The sequence below is a fragment of the Triticum aestivum genome, chromosome 6A (genome assembly GCF_018294505.1).
Source record: "Triticum aestivum cultivar Chinese Spring chromosome 6A, IWGSC CS RefSeq v2.1, whole genome shotgun sequence".
Lineage (NCBI taxonomy): Eukaryota > Viridiplantae > Streptophyta > Magnoliopsida > Poales > Poaceae > Triticum > Triticum aestivum.
Window position 1 is genome coordinate 45,799,352 of NC_057809.1, and position 15,306 is coordinate 45,814,657.

At 44.7% G+C, this 15,306-nt stretch overlaps 1 pseudogene; it reads left to right on the forward strand.

Annotated features, from left to right (window-relative positions):
• Positions 1-566: 566 nt before the first annotated feature.
• Positions 567-15,306, forward strand: part of LOC123129409 (probable E3 ubiquitin-protein ligase RHC2A) — a 160,498-nt pseudogene continuing 145,758 nt past the window's right edge.

The following is a 15,306-nucleotide window of genomic DNA, read 5'->3' on the forward strand; positions in this document are numbered from 1 at the left end:
TCAAACAACATTTTAAACATTTTGAACATGGATGAAAGTGACATATTATTAATCTACACAAAATTCTGAGCAAGTTTCATATATAATTTATTTTAATCCGATGCACCAATTGCGAGTTCTTATATGCATGATCCACAAGGGCTTTTCTGAAAAACTGTAGTCTCTGGATAAATAGGAAATTCATCCAACGCAGGAAAAAAAAGTATCAGGCCGAATCTGAGCAAACGGGCCAGCGGGAGCAGGTGCTGGGGGCAGCTCACCCGTGGGCTATGGCCCAGTTCGGTGGGGAGGAGGCCGTCGGGGTGAGGAAGCGCGCGAGCTGGGCCTTAGGCGGCTACGGTCAACGGAAGCAGAGCAGCGGCTGAAGCAGTCGTGGCGTCGTCTGTCTCCGACGAGAGGAAGCAGGGGCAGCGGCTGGCGATGCAGGTGGTCTCCGGTGAGGGCTCCGGTGGCCGGGGACGGGGCCCAGACGGCGGGATCCGGCAGGAGCGGTCAAGGGCGGCGGAGGAGAGGGGATCCGGTCCAGATCGGGGCCGAGGCAGCGGGAGTCCATGCTTCGGGTGCCCATGGCGGCTTGCTGGTTTGTGTCCCTGGAGACAGAGAGGGAGAGAGGTGAGGCGACGGAGAGAACAAGAGGGAGAAGGAGATGGCAGGGGCGGCGCGACCTGGCCGGAGGCGACCTGGTGAAGGTGTTCGCCGGCGGGGGAGGCAGCTCCGGTGAGGCGAGGCAGTGACGAGGTGGAGGCGAGGGGAGCTTGAGGCGGCTTGGGGCCTGGTGCAGCTCGGGAGCCCTCGAGCGGGAGAGGCTGGAGTCTCGGGGTCGAGCTCCTCTCGAACGGAGCAAGGCTACTGCGATTGATTTGGAAGGGATCGGGAGGAGGCTCATTGGTTGGGTGGAGAGATCGGGAGGGATCGATGGATTGGATCGATGGGGAAAACGAGGAAGGCAGCGGTGGCATGGGGATTGATGGATGGGACAGCTCCCCTAGGTTTTAGGGTTTGGTCTTTAAATAACAAGTGAATTTTGGGTAGAGGTATTTGGTCCCTCCAATTAAATCGGAAGGCCCTACATAAATAGGCTAGGGAGACCAAACAAAGAAAACGGAGATATTTTGTAGATGTTTGGGGATGATCCGGACACGACGGTGACGACTGCCCGAGTCGGGTCCGGGACAACTTTCGGGCGCGCGCGTGAGGAGGGTCGCGGGCTGACGAGAGAGGTTAGGTAGGGCCTGGCGGTGAGTGGTGGTGGGCTGAGAGGAGGGAGGGGGAAAGCAACCCGACAACTATTTCCGGAGACCGAAACCGTCCGACGTTTGACCGGCTATACTGCCGCTATAGTTAATTGTTAGGGCGTCAAACGAACTCCGAATGCGATTAAATTTGACAGGCGGTCTATCTACACTATAATAAGACCACACGGCAACTCTCATCCCAATCCGAGAACCTTTTCTGGCCACTTATAAAATAATATTTCGGACATGCCGCGGGCACGTGCAAGTGTGTCTGGGCTCAGAACGGACAACGGAGAGAATGAGGAGGCCGGGACGGATGCAAGTTTTGAAAACATGATGATGCAATGCACATGATGATATGACAAGATGCAACACGCAAGCGAATGACAAGGCAACAACAGCGAATAACAGGAATACACGTGGCACATCGGTCTCGGGGCGTTACAACACTCCACCACTACGAGAGGATCTCGTCCCGAGATCTAGAATGGCACCGGAGGGACAACAGAAGACAAAGAGAAGAGGTAGAACTAAAGTTGCTTCTTCGACAAACGAGTGAAACCATAAACCTTGGGAGGTTAAACAATTTTGAGAAAAGAACACAACAGAGATGATCGAAGTTGAAAACACTCCGTTAGAAAAGAGGAACAATGAAAATCACGAGAACCTTGTAGGTTGAAAGACATGGAAATAAGAGCTTCACGAACGAAAAGAATATGACCACCTCGATATAATGAGATAGTCAAGGAACAAGAATGACAGAATTTGACAGCACTCCGGTTGAACATGGAGTGAATAGAACAATAACTTGACAAGATGGAAAGAACTTGAATAGAACAATGCTCATGTTAAATGGATAAGCACGGAAAAGAAAATGACAACTTTAGTCACAAATGAACTTGGAAAGCACCCTTCCAAGAAGGTTATAACGGAGTTGTTGGAAAATCAACAATGAAAAGAACAAGCTTGTTGTGGGCTTATGGAACACATCTCAAAATTATGATGTGACAACCCGCCACTAACGAAAACAGTTGATTGGAATGAAGAAGGAGACAAGAAACTTATCACCGGAAGGATACATGAAGAACTTGGGTCATTTATGAGCACCATATAACAACAATCCTTAGGGAAGGCTTTAGGTGAAATATAACCCAAGGTAACTCCAATGACGAGATTGATGGATTGAGAAAAGCTCATGCTCGAAGAAATTTATGGGTTGAAAAGATGACTTGAGCGAAGAGAAAATGATGGATTTAAATATGTCACTCTTGGAAAAAAACTTGTGATCCATGAAACACGAAGGGAAATTATCAGGAATGACATAACACCGCCTCAAAAGATAAGATAGAAAGAAATTGCACTCCGGATTGCAAGATGAAGAATGCTTGAGCACCTCTGAAAAGAAACTTGATGAACACTTTGAGAAGGAATTAAATCCTTGATGAACCCTCATGTAGAACCTCCATAAAGAACTCCGGTAAACAAAAGGATGAACAAAATGGAAGGAAAAAAAGAAGTTGAAAACACAAGGCGAATCCTTGTAAGGATTTTTGATGGACCTCCGTGATAATTAGATCTTGGAACTCCGGGAAAGAAAAATGAACACTTGAACCCAAGAATTTAATCATCGAGAACAAACTCCGGAAGAAAAGATTAACATATGGATGAAACAAGAATAAGAATTACATTATGCTTATCCTTCACCAATTTAAATTGATGACAATCACGGATTTGGCATATTACTAATTCTTGTTGAAAAAGGACAAAGATAGATATAGTGCGAACTTGAGAAAGTCTTCGACGAACCACCGGTAGGGTTGAAACAACGAATAAATTGATATGATAACGAAGGAAGAGAAATCTTGAACAAACCACCGTAAGAAATGAAAATGAACGAAGAGAAGATAAAGAAACACCGGGAAGAATTATAAAATGAACAAAGATGCTTGAGAGGATTTAGATACATGAGAACGAAGAGCTCACGAGCCGATTAAAGATTACTTGAATGAAGCACCGGTAAAATTGAAGAACGAGAGCTGAAAGCTGAGAATGAATAATATTTGAAAAGATGGATTCTGGATAAGAAATTGAGAAGACTCTTGAATTTGCTCTGGATATTTGAAAAGAATTCTCACAATCAAAACAATTATGAGAGGATGGCAACAAGATAGACTCACAAATCTTGAAGAGAATGGAGCAAGATTGAGAGAAAAATCTTCTTCGATCTTCAAATGATGAGAATGACAACGAGAAACACCACCATGAATTATTGAGGCACTCCGGAATTAAAATCGGAAAGGTTGAAACAACGATGATAAGAATTTGAAAGATCTTGGAGAAAAATCTATGACTGATGACAATTCATTCTTACGTCAAACTTCGAAAGGAAATTTTTGAAGATATCCCCAGGAAATAAGAAGAGTCAGGTAAGATCCTGGGAAAAGACCTGTGGGTTAGGGCCCACTCGAAAGAAACACCATTGAAATGATTAAAAGAGAGAAAGCACCGGTTAAATTAAATGACTTGAATGAGGGAACATCCTCGAAAAAGCTTGAACGAAAGAAGAGTGGAAAACACGAATCTTTGAGATATCTTGAGCACTCCGGAACAAATGAATAGAGAGAAATGAATGGCTATGGGGTGCACCGGCACGAGAAAAATCATTTGAAATAAAGAAAAGAATATGATCAACACCAAAAGCTTGAATTGGATCCACCAGAAAAGAAAACGAGTGAAGAGTGACGAACTTGAAGCTTCTGCATGCGAACCACCGGGTAGAACATTGAAAGAAAAGAATGGAAAGACTTCACCTGAATAAAAGGATACTAGATTGAGAAATTTGAGTCCTTGAAGAAAACAAGGGTGGGAGGGCGGGAAAAACAAAGGCAACTTGGAGAGGGATGAAACAAACACCGTTGAGAAGAACTGATAACAGATCTTGCGGACGTTGAAATGGTCGGATCCACTAGAAGAGAAGCACACCGGTTGAAAAGGATTGACATGGCACTCTCGATTATCATGAAGGATTAGTATCCACATAGGAATATGAGAACACCATTTAGGTAAGGAATGGAATCAACATTTGACTTCGAAGCAACTCGAATACCACAACTCAAAACAAAACAAGGATTGGCTTGCAAAATAAGCCAGAACAAACATATGATAGAGATTTCGTCCGAAGTTTTCGTGGTGGGGCCTACACGGGCTTGATCGTACAGCACCATCATGTACAAGGCAGTGCACATGACATATGAAGCGTCCCCGAGTCGGCATAGCCAAGGACTCTTTAAGACACAACGAGACCACTGTAAAACCAACCGTGAATAGGCGGACCACTAGACGTCGAACCCCAATTTCATATCATACATCTGTCGGAAAGATATCCTAAGAGCTACTTGAATTCCCACTTATGAAACTCCCGAAACTTTCTGGTTATGCAATCAGGTGTTGGGGATACAGGGGAAGCATAATATCTCACCCAAACTAGCAAATCCTACATCCAGCTGTATCCATCCTTCAACACATAACCAAGAAACCTTCGGAAACCATCTACCTCAACCTTCGAAAAGCATCTGTTATACAAGTTATGGCGATACTCCCGAACTCCCGCCCCAGTACTGGGTGGCGTCGAGGTTATCTCACCAACGAACTGCATAAAAGAGATTTTCGATGTCGGCGTACTAAACTCAGGTATTCTAGAACTGCAACGATAAAATTATGATGACAACACCTCAGAGCTCAACTCCCCGAGACACTTCCACAAAACCCCTGATAGAAGGCACCAAGACAATGTTCTCATCATAAAACCATCGGAATGATTCCAAGATACCCGCGTGATCCTAAATTTTTTTTAGTGAAATTTGAGAAGAGAAGAGTCAAAACTCTACGTCAGGATGCCTTACCAGAGCGATGAGGAGACTGGGAAGTAAAAAGAATTCCTAAACTCTCCGATATATAATTCCTGAATGACTCAAAACATTTTTCTAGACACAACTCGGCCGCTAAAAATGATCAAGCAATGGGGCTCCTAAGGTCAGGGAAGGCTCTGATACCAACTTGTAACGCCCTCGATGCGACTATAGATCCCACGTGTCAAGGCACGACTTAGAGACATAATCGCATTGAAGGCATATGTCGCAAGTGAGGTAATCTTCACACAACCCATGTAATACATAAGGGAAAGAGATACATAGTTCGCTTACAATCGCCACTTCACACAATTACATGGATAAAGCATTACATCATCCAGATACAATCAAGGTCCGACTACGGAACCCAAAATAAAAGAAGAACCCCAAATGCGACAAAGGTCCCCGATCGACCCCAACTGGGCTCCACTACTGATCAACTAGAACGAAACAACACAAAGGACAAGATCTTCATCGAGCTCCTCCTTGAGCTTGGTTACGTCACCTGCACGGACTCATTGGCACCTGCAAGCTGGTTTTGGGAGTATCTATGAGCCACGGTGACTCAGCAATCTCGCACCCTCGCGATCAAGACTATTTAAGCTTATGGGTAAGGTAAAGGTATGAGGTGGAGCTGCAGTAAGCGACTAGCATATATGGTGGCTAACATAAGCAAATGAGAGCGAGAAGAGAAGGCAAAGTATGGTCGATAAAAGTATGATTAAGAAGTGATCCTATAGCAACCTACGTCAAGCATAACTCCAACAACCGTGTTCACTTCCCGGAGTCCGCCGGAAAGAGACCATCACGGTTACACACGCGGTTGATTCATTTTAATTAAGGTCGACTTTAGGTTTTCTACAACCGGACATTAACAAATTCCCATCTGCCCATAACCGCGGGCACGGCTTTCGAAAGTTCAAATCCCTGCAGGGGTGTCCCAACTTAGCCCATCACAAGCTCTCATGGTCAACGAAGGAATAGACCTCCTCCCGAGACATTCCGATCAGACTCGGTATCCCGGTACAACAAGACATTTCGACAGGGTAAAACTAAACCAGCAACACCGCCCGAATGTGCCGACAAATCCCGATAGGAGTTGCACATATCTCTTTCTTAGGGCACACTCAGATTGTCTTAGGTACGGGTAGGCCAGCCCAGAGTTGCCCCTGGTGGCCACCGGCAGCTGACAGGTGGACCAACACTCAGAGGAGCACTGGCCCAGGGGGGGGGGGGGTAAAATAATGATGACCCTTGAGTCTGCAGAACCCAAGGGAAAGAAAAGGCTAGGTGGCAAATGGTAAAACCAATGTTGGGCATTGCTGGAAGAGCTTTACTTAAGGCGAACTGTCAAGGGGTTCCCATTATAGCCCAACCGCGTAAGGAACACAAAATCCGGGAACATAACACCGATATGACAGAAACTAGGGCGGCAAGAGTGGAACAAAACACCAGGCATAAGGCCGAGCCTTCCACCCTTTACCGAGTATATAGATGCATTCATTAAATAAGGTATACTGTGATATCCCAACAAGTAAATAAATGTTCCAACAAGGAACAGCCTCCAATCTTCACCTGCAACTAGCAATGCTATAAGAGGGGCTGAGCAAAGCGATAACATAGCCACACAAGGGTTTGCTAGGACATGGTGGGTCAGAGGTTTGACATGGCAATTGGGAGGCTGACAAGCAAATGGTAGGCATCGTAGCATTGGCATAGCAAAAGAGCGAGCAAACTAGCATAGCAAAGATAGTAGTGATTTCGAGGGTATGATCATCTTGCCTGAAATCCCGCAAGGAAGAAGAACGAGTCCATGAAGAAGACAAGCGGACGTAGTCGAACGGATCCTCACAAACGCAACATTATCGGAACCAACCCGAAGAAGCAACACCGGAAAGGAGCAAACAACATAGTAAACAACCAACACATAATCATGGCATGATGCACAATCAAGTATGATGCATGTCCGGTTTAATGATAGATGGCATATCAAAGTGCACAAGCAATCCTACAAATTAAGTGGAGCTCATTATGCAACGGAGTTGCATATTGAAGAAAACACCACATGACTTATTTAGTTCTCTCTCGTTTATGTACCCAACAATATTAAATGTTCTTAGCATGGCAAGAGGGTGAAGCATAATTAAACTACCTAACTAGGCAAGTTTAAATGAGGCCGGAACAACAAACCACAAGTCCGAAAACTCCTCATATGCATATATTAGGTTTGGTACTGTTCTGCCCTAAACAGAATTTTAGAGTTGTTAAACATGCAAAGTAAAGCCACCATATTAAACTAGGCATTTTTCTACCCCATTTACATATAAAGATTGTTAAAAACGGAGCTACGGTTATTTAGTTATGAATTAAACCATTTTAACATGGCGTAGGAGCAAATTTAATCAAACAACATTTTAAACATTTTGAACATGGATGAAAGTGACATATTATTAATCTACACAAAATTCTGAGCAAATTTCATATATAATTTATTTTAATCCGATGCACCAATTGTGAGTTCTTATATGCATGATCCACAAGGGCTTTTCTGAAAAACTGTAGTCTCTGGATAAATAGGAAATTCATCCAACGCAGGAAAAAAAAGTACCAGGCCGAATCTGAGCAAACGGGCCAGCAGGAGCAGGCGCTGGGGGCAGCTCACCCATGGGCTATGGCCCAGTTCGGTGGGGAGGAGGCCGTCGGGGTGAGGAAGCGCGTGAGCTGGGCCTTGGGCGGCTACGGTCAACGGAAGCAGAGCAGCGGCTGAAGCAGTCGTGGCGCTCGTCTGTCTCCGACGAGAGGAAGCAGGGGCAGCGGCTGGCGATGCAGGTGGTCTCCGGCGAGGGCTCCGGTGGCCGGGGACGGGGCCCAGACGGCGGGATCCGGCAGGAGCGGTCAAGGGCGGCGGAGGAGAGGGGATCCGGTCCAGATCGGGGCCGAGGCAGCGGGAGTCCATGCTTCGGGCGCCCATGGCGGCTTGTTGGTTCGTGTCCTTGGAGACAGAGAGGGAGAGAGGTGAGGCGAGGGAGAGAACAAGAGGGAGAAGGAGATGGCAGGGGCGGCGCGACCTGGCCGGAGGCGACCTGGTGAAGGTGTTCGCCGGCGGGGGAGGCAGCTCCGGTGAGGCGAGGCAGTGACGAGGTGGAGGCGAGGGGAGCTCGAGGCGGCTTGGGGCCTGGTGCAGCTCGGGAGCCCTCGAGCGGGAGAGGCTGGAGTCTCGGGGTCGAGCTCCTCTCGAACGGAGCGAGGCTACTGCGATTGATTTGGAAGGGATCGGGAGGAGGCTCATTGGTTGGGTGGAGAGATCGGGAGGGATCGATGGATTGGATCGATGGGGAAAACGAGGAAGGTGGCGGCGGCATGGGGATTGATGGATGGGACAGCTCCCCTAGGTTTTAGGGTTTGGTCTTCAAATAACAAGTGAATTTTGGGTAGGGGTATTTGGTCCCTCCGATTAAATCGGACGGCCCTAGATAAATAGGCTAGGGAGACCAAACAAAGAAAACGGAGATATTTTGTAGATGTTTGGGGATGATCCGGACACGACGGTGACGACTGCCCGAGTCGGGTCCGGGACAACTTTCGGGCGTGCGCGTGAGGAGGGTCGCGGGCTGACGAGAGAGGTTAGGTAGGGCCTGGCGGTGAGTGGTGGTGGGATGAGAGGAGGGAGGGGGAAAGCAACCCGACAACTATTTCCGGAGACCGAAACCGTCCGACGTTTGACCGGCTATACTGCCGCTATAGTTAATCGTTAGGGCGTCAAACAAACTCTGAATGCGATGAAATTTGACAGGTCTATCTACACTATAATAAGACCACACGGCAACTCTCATCCCAATCCGAGAACCTTTTCCGGCCACTTATGAAATAATATTTCGGACATGCCGCGGGCGCGTGCAAGTGTGTCTGGGCTCAGAACGGACAACGGAGAGAACGAGGAGGCCGGGACGGATGCAAGTTTTGAAAACATGATGATGCAATGCACATGATGATATGACAAGATGCAACACGCAAGCGAATGACAAGGCAACAACAGCGAATAACAGGAATACACATGGCACATCGGTCTCGGGGCGTTACATAGTCATAGCAACCCACCACAATTTACAAGGCTATGACCATCTATATTGGTCGTTAACAACTAGAAATAAGGAAGTGGACTAGCGCTGTTTTCTTTATGACCATTTCCTCTAATGAAATTATGACCTTTTTGACCAAAATGGTCGTTATGGTTTAGGGTTTAGAGCCCCCCAGACAGCTTTTGACCAATTGGTCTAAAATCGTCATAAATTTATGACCAATTCTTCGAGGGTCACTGACAGAAGGTCATAAGTTGACATATTTCTTGTAGTGCCTAGATTGGTTCTGCCAAGGTTCCGCCTTGTGGCGGCGGAGTTTCTTCCTCAAAGCTTGCTTATTATTTTTTCTTGGACGAAAGACCTCATATAGCAGAAGATGGGCATCGGAGGGCCACCAGGGAGCCCACGAGGCAGGGGGCGCGCCCCCACCCTTGTGGCCAGGGTGTGCCCCCCTCTGGAACTTTTTTCGGCCAATATTTTTTATATATTCTGGAAATAACTTCCGTGAAGTTTCAGGACTTTTGGAGCTGTGCAAAATAGGTCTTTAATATTTGCTCCTTTTCCAGGCCAGAATCCCAGCTGCCGGCATTCTCCCTCTTCATGTAAACCTTGTAAAATAAGAGAGAATAGGCATAAGTATTGTGACATAATGTGTAATAACAACCCATAATGCAATAAATATCAATATAAAAGCATGATGCAAAATGGACGTATCAACTCCCCCAAGCTTAGACCTCGCTTGTCCTCAAGAGAAAGCCGAAATCGAAAAATATGTTCACATGTTTGGAGATAGAGGTGTCGATAAAAATAAAATACGGGCATGAGGGCATCATGATCATTCTTAGAATGACAACAAACTCTAATGCTAAATTAGTAATTCAATCACAATTTCAAGTATGAATCATAAACTTCATTGAGAACCAACAAACTCTAATCTCAGTCATTGAGGCAATTGCAATTTATCATAACATAGGAAAGAGTCAATATAAGAGCTTTTCAGCAAGTCCACATACTCAACCATCTTTTAGTATTTCATAATTGCTAACACTCACGCGATATTTATGGTTATGAAGTTTTAATCGGACACAGAGAAAGATAGGGGCTTATAGTTTTGCCTCCCAACGTTTTACCTCAAGGGTAATGTCAACAATAATAGTTCATGAAAACTCACATCCAATTAGCTATATATACAGGATCTTTCCAACACATTGTGCTTGCCAAGGGATAAAATGTAGAAGGGGAAGGTGAAAATCACCATGACTCTTTGCATGAAGTATAAGACAAGAATAAAGGATAGGCCCTTCGCAGAGGGAAGCAGAGGTTGTCATGCGCTTTTATGGTTGGATGCACGAAATCTTAATGCAAAAGAATGTCACTTTATATTGCCACTTGTGATATGGACCTTTATTATGCAGTCCGTCGCTTTTATTTCTTCCATATCACAAGATCGTATAAAGCTTATTTTCTCCACACTAATAAGTCATACATACTTAGTGAGAAATTTTTATTGCTTGCACCGATGACAACTTACTTGAAGGATCTTACTCAATCCATAGGTAGATATGGTGGACTCTCATGGCAAAAACGGGTTTAGGGATATTTGGAAGCACAAGTAGTATCTCTACTTGGTGCAAAGAAATTTGCTAGCAAGAGAGGTAAAGGCAAGCTCAACTTGTTGGATGATCCATGACCATATAATTTATCTCAGATGTAAGAAAACATAACCCATTACGTTATCTTCCTTGTCCAACGTCAACTCTTTAGCATGTCATATTTTAATGAGTGCTCACAATCATAAAAGATGTCCAAGATAGTATATTTATATGTGAACTTCTCTTTCTTTATTACTTCCTTAATTGCAACGATGACCAAAACTATGTTTGTAAACTCTCAACAACTTTTATTCATCATAATCTTTATATGTGAGCTCATTACTCTTCATAAGATCCATATGATCTCTTTATTTCTTTTTATTTCTTCTCTTTTATTTTATTCCCTCAAGATCATAACAAAATAATCAAGCCCTTAACTCAACACTAATATTTATTATATAGCTCATGGACTCGGTTACATAGGAAGATCATAAAGCAAAGCTCACAACTAGATCATACTAAAACTTTATTCTACTAGATCAAGATATTATCAAAATGATCGAACTAAGAAAAACGGTAAAGATAAAAGTGATGGTGATACGATACCGGGGCACTCCCCCAAGCTTGGCAGTTGCCAAGGGGAGTGCCCATACCCGATGCTCAGTCCTTCTTTGCTGATGGAGAAGATGATGGTTTTGTTGATGGCGTAGGCTTCTTCCTTAATTTGCGCTTGAGGAAACAATTTTGATCCCTCAGGTCATCGATTTCCTGCTCTAGGCTTAGTATCCTTTTGCATAATTCCTGCTTGTTTTCCTGCAAGAGGTGAAAAGGGATAAACTCGATCTTAGGTTTATTTGCTCTATCCAGGAGGCTTGACTTTTTGAACTCCACATGCATGTCCTCGGGTTGAGGTAATGGGACTTCATCTTCATCTGAGCTCGTCTCCTCCTTTCCCTTAGGTTCATTGTCCTCTTCTTCTTCCGTAGTCCAACCACAATGCTCTACATCCCCATAGACCTTGGGATCTGCAAGGTAATCAGCCACCTAGCTTTCTCCTTCCGAATTTGGGATGACATGTTACTCAAATATGTAGCAGGATAGCTCGAAACCAAGACAGGAGATTTTTGCGTGATACGGTGGTCAAAACCTTTGGGAGATTATATAGTGAATTTTTTGTTGGGGAACATAGTAATTTCAAAAAGTTTTCTACGCACACGCAAGATCATGGTGATGCATAGCAACGAGAGGGGAGAGTGTTGTCTACGTACCCTCGCAGACCGATAGTGGAAGCGTTGGCACAACGCGGTTGATGTAGTCGTACGTCTTCATGGCCCGACCGATCAAGCACCGAAACTACGGCACCTCCGAGTTCTAGCACACGTTCAGCTCGATGACGATCCCCGGACTCCGATCCAACAAAGTGTCGGGGAAGAGTTCCGTCAGCACGACGGCGTGGTGATGATCTTGATATTCTACCGTCGCAGGGCTTCGCCTAAGGACCACTACAATATTATCGAGGATTATGGTGGAGGGGGGCACCGCACACGGCTAAGAGAACGATCACGAAGATCAACTTGTGTGTCTGTGGGGTGCCCCCTGCCCCCGTATATAAAGGAGTGGAGGAGGGGAGGGCCGGCCCTCTCTATGGCGCGCCCTAGGGGAGTTCTACTCCCACCGGGAGTAGGATTCCCCTTTTCCTAGTCCAACTAGGAGTCCTTCCATGTAGTAGGAGTAGGAGACAAGGAAGGGGAAGAGGGAAGAGAAGGAAGGAGGGGGCGCAGCCCCTTCCCCTAGTCCAATTCGGACTAGGCCTTGGGGAGGGGGGGGGGCGGCCTGCCTCTCCCTCTCCCCTAAAGCCCAATAAGGCCCATATACTTCTTCCCCCGTATTCCCATAACTCCCCGGTACTGAGAAAAATACCCGAACCACTCGGAACCTTTCCGATGTCTGAATATAGTCGTCCAATATATCGATCTTTACTTCTCGACCATTTCGAGACTCCTCGTCATGTCCCCGATCTCATACGGGACTCTGAACTCCTTCGGTACATCAAAACTCATAAACTCATAATATAACTGTCATCGAAACCTTAAGCGTGCGGACCCTACGGGTTCGAGAACAATGTAGACATGATCGAGACACGTCTCCAGTCAATAACCAATAGCGGAACCTGGATGCTCATATTGGCTCCTACATATTCTACGAAGATCTTTATCGATCAGACCGCATAACAACATACGTTGTTCCCTTTGTCATCGGTATGTTACTTGCCCGAGATTTGCTCGTCGGTATCTCAATACCTAGTTCAATCTCGTTACCGGCAAGTCTCTTTACTCGTTCCGTAATACATCATCTCGCAACTAACTCATTAGTTGCAATGCTTGCAAGGCTTATGTGATGTGCATTACCGAGAGGGCCCAGAGATACCTCTCCGACAATCGGAGTGACAAATCCTAATCTCGAAATACGCCAACCCAACATGTACCTTTGGAGACACCTGTAGAGCTCCTTTATAATCACGCAGTTACGTTGTGACGTTTGGTAGCACACAAAGTGTTCCTCCTGTAAACGGGAGTTGCATAATCTCATAGTCATAGGAACATGTATAAGTCATGAAGAAAGCAATAGCAACATACTAAATGATCGAGTGCTAAGCGAACGGAATGGGTCAAGTCAATCACATCATTCTCCTAATGATGTGATCCCGTTAATCAAATGACAACACATGTCTATGGTTAGGAAACATAACCATCTTCGATCAACGAGCTAGTCAAGTAGAGGCATACTAGTGACACTCTGTTTGTCTATGTATTCACACATGTATTATGTTTCCGGTTAATACAATTCTAGCATGAATAATAAACATTTATCATGATATAAGGAAATAAATAATAACTTTATTATTGCCTCTAGGGCATATTTCCTTCAGTCTCCCACTTGCACTAGAGTCAATAATCTAGTTCACATCGCCATGTGATCTAACATCAATAGTTCACATCTTTATGTGGTTAACACCCATAGTTCACATCGATATGTGACCAACACCCAAAGGGTTTACTAGAGTCAGTAATCTAGTTCACATCGCTATGTGATTAACACCCAAAGAGTACTAAGGTGTGATCATGTTTTGCTTGTGAGAGAAGTTTAGTCAATGGGTCTGTCACATACAGATCTGTAAGTATTTTGCGAATTCCTATGTCAACAATGCTCTGCACGGAGCTACTCTATCTATTTGCTCCCACTTTCAATATGTATCCAGATTGAGACTTAGAGTCATCTGGATTAGTGTCAAAACTTGCATCGACATAACCCTTTACGATGAACCTTTTTGTCACCTCCACAATCGAGAAACATATCCTCATTCCACTAAGGATAATTTTGACCGCTGTCTAGTGATCTACTTGCTAGATCACTATTGTATTCCCTCACTTAACACAATGTAGGGTATACAACAGATCTGGTACACAAATGGCATACTTTATAGAATCTATGGCTGAGGCATAGGGAATGACTTTCATTCTCTTTCTATCTTCTGCCGTGGTCGGGCTTTGAGTCCTAGTCAATTTCACACCTTGCAACACAGGCAAGAACTCTTTCTTTGACGGTTCCATTTTGAACTACTTCAAAATCTTGTCAAGGTATGTACTCATCGAAAAAACTTATCAAGCGTCTTGATCTATCTCTATAGATCTTGATGCTCAATACATAAGCAGCTTCACCGAGGTCTTTCTTTAAAAAACTCCTTTCAAATATTCCTTTATGCTTTCCAAAAAATTATACATTATTTCCGATCAACAATATGTCGTTCACATATACTTATCAAAAATGTTGTAGTGCTCCCACTCACTTTCTTGTAAATATAGGCTTCACCGCAAGTCTGTGTAAAACTATATGCTTTGATCAACTTATCAAAGCGTATGTTCCAACTCCGAGATGCTTGCACCAGTCCATAGATGGATCGCTGGAGCTTGCATATTTAGTTAACACCTTTAGGATCGACAAAACCTTCTAGTTGCATCGTATACAACTCTTCTTTAATAAATCCATTAAGGAATGCAGTTTAGTTTATCCATTTGCCAGATTTCATAAAATGCGGCAATTACTAACATGATTCGGACAGACTTAAGCATAGATACGAGTGAGAAACTCTCATTGTAGTCAACACCTTGAACTTGTCGAAAAACCTTTTTTTTGCGACAATTCTAGCTTTGTAGATAGTAACACTACTATCAGCGTCCATCTTCCTCTTGAAGATCCATTTAATCTCAATGGCTCGCCGATCATTGGGCAAGTCTATCAAAGTCCATACTTTGTTCTCATACATGGATCTCATCTCAGATTTCATGGCCTCAAGCCATTTTGCGGAATCTGGGCTCATCATCGCTTCCTCATAGTTCGTAGGCTCGTCATGGTCAAGTAACATGACCTCCAGAACAGGATTACCGTACCACTCTGGTGCGGATCTCACTCTAGTTTACCTACGAGGTTCGGT